The sequence below is a fragment of the Triturus cristatus genome, chromosome 10 (assembly GCF_964204655.1).
Source record: "Triturus cristatus chromosome 10, aTriCri1.1, whole genome shotgun sequence".
NCBI lineage: Eukaryota > Metazoa > Chordata > Amphibia > Caudata > Salamandridae > Triturus > Triturus cristatus.
In genome coordinates, this window is record NC_140593.1 from 655,691,639 (window position 1) to 655,700,250 (window position 8,612).

The 8,612-nt window shown below is 51.4% G+C and overlaps 1 non-coding gene across 1 annotated transcript; it reads right to left on the bottom strand.

Moving 5' to 3' along the window:
- Nucleotides 1–7,505: 7,505 nt before the first annotated feature.
- On the bottom strand, nt 7,506–7,689 carry LOC146789861 (U2 spliceosomal RNA). The gene has a single exon (XR_014970196.1). It is a non-coding gene; the product is annotated as a U2 spliceosomal RNA (small nuclear RNA).
- Nucleotides 7,690–8,612: the final 923 nt, after the last annotated feature.

The following is an 8,612-nucleotide window of genomic DNA, read 5'->3' on the forward strand; positions in this document are numbered from 1 at the left end:
GCTCGATGCGCTTCGCGCACCGTGCGCACGTGGTGGACATATTATGCGCTTCGTTGTGAAAGATAAACATTTATATTCAGTTTAAATTACATATATAATATGCCATACACAAATGGTGCACTTCAGGCACCATTTGCACACGGGGTGGGGAGAGTGTGGATAATTTTTTTTTTTATAAATTTTTTTACCGTACGCGTACGGTAAGCGTAATCGGCGAATTTTCGTAAAAAAATAAAAATGAATTTTTGGCCTTGGGTGTTCTGTGGGGACACATTTAGCAAGCCGAGGTGGTTGGGAGCTGTCTAAACAGTCCCTTTACATGTTTATTCTCTTTGTTTTTCATCCCCCCCTCAGAGTCCGAGAGAGAAAATGGCGGCCGCCGCTTCCTGGTTTCGACCGATTCGAATGTTTACTAAGATCTAACAGCCAATCAGAATCGCGCTCGCGCACGTCACCGTACGCGTACGGTAAGCGCACCGTAAGCGCACCGTACGCTGGCTCATATATATATATTGATTTAAAGGCTATTTTCTCAGAATCTACTGAACAGATTTACACCAAACCTACAAAAGGCACTTCCTTGACCTGAGGACTACCTCTCTGCCAAATTTCATGTAATTCAGTTCAGCCGTTCGGGCTGTAGCTCGGACTAAAGGTCCTATGGAAAAATGCATGGGAAAAACACGTTTTGGGACCCCCCTTTTATCTCAGCCCCCGCTTGACGAATCCCCCCGAGACTTTTAGGGTAGGAGCGGAGCGTAGCGCCCCATTAGTTTTGAAAATTTCGCGAGGATTCGTCGACCGGCGCCAAAGTTATTTCAAATAGAATGTTACGGTTTTCCTATGGAAAGAGGGTCCTAACTATAACTACCTACTGGCGACCGCCAGTAGGTAATATATATATATATATATATATATATATATATATATATATATATATATATCCAACAAAGAAGGTTGCCCTCGGTGAAGGCGCCTCTAGCGCGGAGTGACAACCAGCATCTGGATGGAACACCTCATATACTCCAAGTCCCGCCCCTGTGGGCGTATGCATAGCATGCAAGATGGTGCTTGTAGTTCCATCCATATTATTCCCCAGTGGGTTTTGGCGTGCCAGAAATAATTCAAAGTTTTACCCAAGTGGGCTGATCGTGAGCACACAGAAACTGCCACTCTGTTGATTCTTGTGTCATTCAACACGGACCTCTGCGCTCCTTTTAGCGGATTGGCTTCAATACGCAGGATCTGCAAAGCAGCAGGGCGCCTTCGCGGCTGGACCGGCCGCTAAAAAACAGACTTCGACTCTGCAGTCTTCAGTTAAAGGTGTTACTCCGCGCTAGAGGCGCCTTCACCGAGGGCAACCTTCTTTGTTGGATTTTAGCGGCCATCCAGCCTGGGGCTTCCTTAGCGCTATACATAGTAGCACGTGCATAGTGATTCATACATGACATAAGAAAAATGGTACAACGCCGCTGGCACCTGTTACAATACACACCAGGACTTAATGATAATCTATGCAATTACCCTGAAGTTAGCTTCAGAAGAGCACCAAACCTGAAAAGAATGCTGTGCAAATCTGAATTTGTGGATACCAGGAAACAGACAACCACTTTCCTAGAGAGACCAGCAGGCTTCCACACATGCCACAACTGTAGCATATGCAAACTGGGGGTCAACAAAATCATCCTCATTCTAATGCCACCCAACAAACAGATTACAATCAAAGAATGGATCGATTGGAACAGCAACTTTACCATCTACGTGATCTTTTGTCCTTGCAATCAGCCTTCTATTGGAAGTACGATTTGACCCCCTGCGCACAAGAATACAGGAACACGACAGAAATATCAATAAATAGAACACAGGACACCCGCTAACAGATCACTTCCACAGTGCGCACCCACACAAGAACATTTTCACCTTCTATGGTTTTTAAGTGGTCCACCCCCTGAAAAGAGGTGGGAACAGGGAACTCAGACTCCGCAGAAGAGAGAGTGAACTAATCTTACAATACAACACTGTGAAACTGGGTCTCAACAAAGATGCAGAAATGCATGTTTGGTTGGGGGATGAATAATTTACTTTCCCAGACATTCTGCTGTCCACTTTTTTTTTAACACCTTCCGATTAGGCACATTGCACAGAGGGACCTACACTATTTCTTGGGCCCTTAACGTATTTGTCCGGATAGTGTTCGCCATTCCACCGAGTTGAAGTGATCCACGTCCTGTATTATCAACACCTCTCAGGACCCCGCATGATTCTATGGGACCTTTGTCCCTCTCCCTGGCCAATTGGCCCGGATTATTGGTCTCTGCTTCATACTGATTTCGAAGATACCATTACCACGTCCTTCTTACCACGTTACCTTTACCTTGCCGCTGTTTACATAATCCCACCTGAGGATGTCTTGAGGTTACACCGACGATATTCTTCCCGGGCGATCTGTGCGCCCACAGGTTGCAACCCGGTGACTCCTTTTCTCTCTCTCTCCCCCACCCCCTCTAGGCTCCTCTCAGGCTTCTACTATTACATCCCATAGGATACCAGACCTCAGACCAGATTACCACATATAGCATCCACCGTGCCACGGACACTTTGCCCTTTCCTTCGCTCAACATATTAACTTATGTATTCACGACAAGCTAGTGATTACCGTAATCTTTTCAATTTTAGCTCATATTTTTGGCCTCCGTGAGAACCTACACCACCACAAGATGACTCCTGTCAGGCTGAATCTAATTCCTCCTTTGGATACCTGACCTCCGACCTGATCACTTCATTTAGCACTTACTTTGCCCTCTCCTTCGTTTAGCTTAATTATTCATACCGAAATACTTAACAACTAATGTATTCACAGCATGCTGGTGATCTCTGTATTTCCTAGTCATTAGAACTACAGCGTATCCTTTTGGCAATATAGAGAGCCTATAGCACTACAAGATGGGGCTTGGCCCAGATCGTCGCCCCCTGACCTGGAACCGGAAGCCCTTTTGATACTGCAATTATGTTCTTAAAGCGAGTTGTTTCCCATGCACCTTGCCCTTGCCGACGGACCGTAACTGGATATCGAAGCCCTGTTCGCCGTACTCCAAGTAACTGAAAGTATTTCCCTCTAGACAAGGTTTGGGAATTAAGGGGGAGTGGGGGGGCAAGCCGACACCAGACCACTTTATTGTGTGTGAAAAAGGCCGCTTTATTGAAACAGGTGCATATCACAATTTTAACTCCTTGGCCACTGCCTTACAAAACTAACACCTCGCTATACAATCATTTCCTGACCTCTTGTTCCTTCCCCCACCCCTACGATCCCAACATCAGTTCCCCCATCCCCCAAAATACAACATAACATTCCATAACCAACAATTAACCCAATCCTACACCATGTAGCCTTTCCCACTCCCAAACTCCCCTGACCGTAACCCCTACCTGCCTTCTGTGCAACTGTAACTATCCAACCTCTAATCTAAACTTATCCAAACTGTTTCCCCTTCCCTGTTCCTGGACCCAAACTACCAAACTTATAACAACAAACTCTAGCCAATCCCGGCCAACTGTCAACCACCCCGCCTGCACCTGTTCCAAGCGACAATACAGCCAACTGCCCCTATGCACCTGTTCCCACAAATGCTGCCCACCAGGCTTCTCAAACGACATCCCACACCCCTAAAACTACGCCCCTTCACCCCTAAACATTAGGGTGGGCGGGAGGGGAAAATATTTCCTACTCCCCGCGCTCCCAGCCACCAGGTCACCAAACTTAAAATGGTGGCTGGGGAGGCGCGCAACTAGCCTATATAGCCCTTGGGCTACTTTTGCCGTAATTGGGCTGCATTTGGGCTATCCCAAAATGCAGCCCAAACTCACAAAATGGCCGCTACGGCCACTCCCCCCCCCTCCCCCTCCCAATCTGCCCGGGAGGCAGACCTCGCTGTGCTCGGCTGCCCCCCAAGCTCCCATTGGGAATTAAGGGGGAGTGGGGGGGCAAGCCGACACCAGACCACTTTATTGTGTGTGAAAAAGGCCGCTTTATTGAAACAGGTGCATATCACAATTTTAACTCCTTGGCCACTGCCTTACAAAACTAACACCTCGCTATACAATCATTTCCTGACCTCTTGTTCCTTCCCCCACCCCTACGATCCCAACATCAGTTCCCCCATCCCCCAAAATACAACATAACATTCCATAACCAACAATTAACCCAATCCTACACCATGTAGCCTTTCCCACTCCCAAACTCCCCTGACCGTAACCCCTACCTGCCTTCTGTGCAACTGTAACTATCCAACCTCTAATCTAAACTTATCCAAACTGTTTCCCCTTCCCTGTTCCTGGACCCAAACTACCAAACTTATAACAACAAACTCTAGCCAATCCCGGCCAACTGTCAACCACCCCGCCATCCAGAAACAAGGGGGGGGAGTGTAGGCGGATACGCCTCTTCCTCCCCTTTTTCTGCCCCCCCCCCAATCCCCCCGGGACCGCATGTGAACCTTAACGCATGTAAAACCCCTAGCAACCGTGCAAAAACCTCTCAAACTCCAAGCGGTACCGGGGCAATCCCCAACGCGACAAGTGTACCCCAGCGTCCCTGAACAGCACTCGCGCATCGCCACAGATGTCCCCATGAGCCAATCGTCCTATCCCCACATAACTACCAAACCGCCCCATCTCCGTGGGTAACCTCCTCCTCACTTAATCCACTGCCCGAAGGCTTACCGCCCCCGTCCAACTCCGCCAGGGGACAAATTCCGACCCGACAATGGAAAACGCCACCCATCTCCCCCTGATCCATACCAGGTCCTTTGACATAAACCGCCTCAGTGCCAACCTGTCTCCCTTGCCCTGTCAGTCTCCCCCAACTGTAATACCAACAGAAACGGGCCCCTTCCCGCCCGTAAAATACGTTCCCCACTGGCACAAATTCCTTCCCGCTCCAAAAGGCCCTTATTCCGCCATGCCACAGAGGATAAGTCTGTCTGGACCCCCAAGCTGTCCTCAAAATAACTCTCCCGGGCCTGTACCCGCGCCCGTCTCACAAAAGAATACCCCACGATCCCGATGGCCATCTCCCTGGCGAGGGGTCCCATAACCGAACCTGAAAAGAAAACAAGAATGAAAACCAGGAAAAAACCCCAACTAAACATTATCATTATTTTTTTTTTTTTTTTTTTTTTGCTGCACCCATACCGCTAATAACAATTCGAGTGACCACCTGCCCAACTTCCTGATGTCCCTACTCTCCCAACCCCTCGCCTGTGCCCCTGATGCCGCCCCAATGTGGAAGGAATGCGTGCCAAAAACCTTTCTCCTCGATAACCCGTCTCCTCATTGCTGTATGCAGCACCGCCCGCAGTACGAAGCCTTCACGCCCCGCCCCCAACTATGTGAACAGACCAAGTCCCCCAACCCCCCGAGCAAGATTTCCGACGCAAAACCCACCGCAAAGGGCAACCGGTGGTGAACGCACCCTCATCCCAGCTCGCTTTTTGTGGTCCGTTTTCCCCTTTCAGAGCCAACTACTAAAACCCTCCGCCCCGAAAGAGACCTCCCCATAACCAGTTCCCGACGAAACCGACCCCCGCCAACTTGCCCCATCGTCACCTCGGACGGACCCTTTGCCGCCAAGGCCAATATGAACTGCAAACCGCCTCTTGTCTTGCCACCCCGGGAACCCGCCCGTTCGCCTCTGAATGGACAAACTCCTCCCATGCCGCCCGGTATGCTGACCTCGTAACCAGGGCTAAGGCGCCGAAAACCAAGTGTAGCATCCGGTGTTGCCCACTTCCCATAACTATTTCATCATTCCGGTCAGAGTCCCGTCCCGTCCTAGGCGAGCCCACCGAATCTCCCGCGTTGTGAACTAAACAAGGCATTCGCAATGTCATCGACCACGCCTAGCCCATGCCCCGCGTGGAACGTCATATCATGCCTCAACGCCCCCGCCCCTAAACCCTCAACCACTCGAGCACCTGCTCGTCCCGTGCCGACTTGCCTGTTGCTCCCCTGCACCACTGCCATTTTGTCACTCCTAACGTGACCTTCTTGTGATCTAACGGAAACCCCCCTACCGCGTGACAGCCACCACCCAGGAAAAGACATCCCAGAAACCCATGCTCCTGCCTCCCTCCACCCGTTCCGCGGGCCAGGGTTCTACGCACCACCTTCCCTGCCAGTATAGCCCAAATCCCCTGCTCCCTTCTGCATCTGAGAAAATCCGCACATTCCACACCAATGTCCACGTCCCTCATCAAACGCACCCCGTTAACTGGTGCCCTAAAAACTGCCAACATTCTCGAGGCTACCCGCACCCCGCTGACAGCCGAACAGGCTAGTGTGGGGGCCTCTGCCTCTCCACTGGTCTCCCCAGTTGCCTCCCGAACGTCCGCCCTACTCTACCCACCCTACTGGCAAAATTGAGATGCCCAGCGACCCTTGCATGCCCCCAATCGTCGCCTTCTGTCGCGTCAACACACTTGCTCGCAGTTCTAACATGTTTCGCTTTGTATCCACCAGAAGGCATGCCTCCACCAAACGGGACCCAGATCCATGCCTAGAAAAGCCAGTACCATACTGGGTCTTCGTGTTTTCCCCAGTGCCCATGGCACACCCATCTCCCTCATGATCTCAGGGAAACTGTCCAGCCCTTCTGGCAGTCCGCGGAGTCTGAGGTGCCGACACAAAAGAAGTCATCCAAGACCCACATCGCGCCTTGGTGACCCGTCCGTTCCGTAACTAACCCTTGTAGGAACGTGCCGAAACTTCAAAAGTGCGCCAGACATGGAGCAGCCCATCGGCAATGCTTTGTCCACATACCAGTGACCGCCGAATTGTATGCCCCACAGCTCCAAGTCATCTGGATGAACTGGCAGCAGCCGGAAAGCTGACTGCATGTCGCACTTTGCCATCTGCACTGTTGCGCCCGTGGTCACCACCAGTAACATAGCCACGTCAACAGAGGAGTAAAACACAGTGGCCGCACTTTCCTCAATAAATTCCGTGACCGACCCACCTTTGGGCCATGACCATTGCTGTATCAGCCAAAACTGCCCCTGCTCGTTTTTTTTTTTTTTTTTTTTTTTTTTTTCTTTTTCCGGCACCACTCCAATGGGTGACCCCATCAACTTTATGCAACAGCCATTTCCTGAAAGGGGTCCGCCCTGCGGCCCTCCTGTACCTCCTTATCCATTTTCGCTTTTTCCACCTGTGGGCGCTCCTGCGCCAATTTCAACGTAACTGCCCATCTCCGCACCCTCGTACCGTCCTACACCAAACTAAACCCCACCAGAAACCCCCAACCGTAGTCACTCCGCCACTGCTTTTATATATATATATATATATTATTTTTTTTTTTTTATTTTAAGCATGGGAATCTTGCATGATACCACTACACCAGCGGCGCTCGTCCTGTCCGGATAACCCCACAACTTCCCCACCTTAACCGTACTAAGAGCCCTGGGGCCCAGGCCCCTCAGCCCCCCTCCCACCTGCCGTGGCTGCTTTTGTGTTGCACCATTCCTGGAGGTACTGCAATACCAGGTTGATGCGTGGATTGGACAGAGCCAGCTCCTATTCCATCTCCCTGTTCCAAAAATCAATTTAATATATGGTCCCCAGATAGAGGGCGCATCAGATATTAACTGGCCGTAAAAATAGTCTTCACCGACCCCGCGAGCCCCATGGTATGTTCTCCCCGCTTCGCTGCCGTATCCCACGCCATGCGCGCCCGGAATTCCTCAGCATACTGAGCCCAGGCATATCCCCCCCTTGTAATTTGCGCTTTCCGTATGACTGCCTTGTATTTACACATGGCCACTAACCTCCCTGGAAGCTCCCCACCGTACCCACTGTCAAAATGAGAAAAGCCGCTGTCCGGTTCCCTATCGTCACAGGCACCGTAAGCCTCCTTGCCCACTCGAATTCCACCTCCTCGGAACCCTCCTTTGTCCTGACCTTCCTATGCCGGAGTTTGACCATTTCCACATATTCCTCCTTCCAAACCTCGTTTTGTTACCAACATCCAATGCCCCCCAAGGGCTTCGCTACCCCCATACACGGTAACCGTGTGCTCTTCAATTCCTCCTTTTCCACTTGATTTTTTTTTTTTTTTTGTGAGCCCACTGTGGAGCCCGACCCACACCTTGAGATTAAGAGTCTACATGCTCTAACGACTGAGCTAGCCGGGCCCCTCCCCTATCCTTGCATCAGCTGCCTCTTTCTTGACCGTCCCTTCTCCGCGGTCTTACATTCGTCCCCCGTTTTTGCGCCTTCCTGGCCTACTGCCACATCCATAACGTACTCTCCCTCGTGCAACCTCCCCCCGACCCCCCCCCCCACCCCTCTGGAAACCACCACTGGGCGCCCGAGCAAATGTTTATTACCTGGCGCCAGTGCCTCTGTCCGCCGCTCCTCCCGGCGTCCTGTCCTGGGGGCCGAGCTGTTTCCCACCTCGATGTCCGACCCGTGGGCCGCGCCTGGCGTCGTGACACCTGCAAGAAACTAGCCACAACATTACTCGGCCCCCTGTCCCCCTCACGCAACTCCCCGTCTTCCATCCTGTCCCGCACCCCCAGCGCTCCCCGCTGGTGGCGCCAACTGCTGGAGTGGTC